Consider the following 1,723-nt stretch of genomic DNA (forward strand, 5'->3'; position numbering starts at 1 on the left):
GGGCCATGACCGATCCAAACCTAGACTCATGTCCAAATTCCTGCCCGCTCCCCGTAATCCTTAATTCCCTTTACTTCTAGGACACTGTCTACTTCTGTTTTAAATTTATGTAATGATGTAGCTTCTACAGCTTTTTGGGGCAGCATATTCCATGGACCTACCACCCTCTGAGTGAAGTAGTTCCTCCTCATCTCAGTTTTGAAAGAGCAGCCCCTTATTCTAAGACTATGCCCCCTAGTTCTAGTTTCACCCATCATCGGGAACATCCTCCCCGCATCCACCCGATCCAACCCCTTCAAAATCTTATATGTTTCAATAAGATCGCCTCTCATTCTTCTGAACTCAAATGAGTAGAGTCCCAATCTACTCAACCTCTCCTCATATGTCCATCCCCTCATCCCCGGGATTAACCGAGTGAACCTTCTTTGTACTGACTCGAGAGCAAGTATGTCTTTTCTTAAGTATGTACACCAAAACTGTATGGAATATTTCAGGTGCGGTCTCACCAATACCTTGTACAACTGAAGCAATACCTCCCTATCTTTATATTCTATCCCCCTAGCAATGAAAGCCAACATTCCATTGGCCTTCTTAATCACTTGCTGCACCTGCATACTAACCTTTTGAGTTTCGTGCACCAGGACCCCCAGATCACTTTGTACTTCAGTACTTTCCAGTTTCTTGCCATTAAGATAATAACTTGCTCTACGATTTTTCCTGCCAAAGTGCATAACCTCACACTTTCCAGTATTGTATTCCATCTGCCAAATCTCTGCCCATTTACTTAGCCTGTCTATGTCCCCTTGCAGGTTTTTTATGTCCTCCTCACTCATTACTTTCCCTCCCATCTTAGTATCATCTGCAAACTTTGATATGTTACACTCGGTCCCCTCCTCCAAATCGTTAATATAGATTGTAAAGAGTTGGGGACCCAGCACAGACCCCTGCGGAACACCACTAGTTACTGATTGCCAGTCTGAGAATGAACCATTTATCCCAACTCTCTGCCTTCTGTTAGATAGCCAATCCTCTATCCATGCCTGAATATTACGCCCAATCTCTTGATTTTTTATCTTAAGCAATAATATTTTGTGTCGCACCTTGTCAAATGCCTTTTGGAAGTCTAAATACACTACATCCATTGTTACTTCCTCAAAGAACTCCAGCAAATTTGTCAAACATGACTTCCCCTTCATAAAACCATGCTGACTTTGTCCTATTAAATTATGATTATCCAAATGTCCTGTTACTGTCTCCTTAATAATGGACTCCAACATTTTACCTACCACAGATGTTAGGCAAACAGGTCTATAGATTCAAGCCTTCTGTCTACTGCCCTTTTTAAATAAGGGTGTTACATTAGCAGTTTTCCAGTCTGCCGGGACCTTTGCTGAGTCCAGGGAGTTTTGGAAAATTATTACCAATGCATCCACAATCCCTACCGCCACTTCCGTCAAGACCCTAGGATGTAAGCCATCAGGTCCAGGTGATTTATCCGCCTTGAGTCCCATTATTTTACCGAGTACCACTTCCTTAGTGATTTTGATCGTGTTTAGCTCCTCCCCCCATATAGCCCACTGTTTATCCAGTGTTGGGATATTCTTAGTGTCCTCTGCTGTAAAGACTGATACAAAATACTCATTCTGTGTTTTTGCCATCTCCATATTTCCCACCATTAATTTCCCAGTCTCATCCTCTAAGGGACCAACATTTACTTTAGCCA

This window comes from Somniosus microcephalus, unplaced genomic scaffold, assembly GCF_052327205.1.
Source record: "Somniosus microcephalus isolate GS21.2 unplaced genomic scaffold, FLI_Smic_1.0 unresolved_chr4, whole genome shotgun sequence".
Classification (NCBI taxonomy): Eukaryota; Metazoa; Chordata; class Chondrichthyes; order Squaliformes; family Somniosidae; genus Somniosus; species Somniosus microcephalus.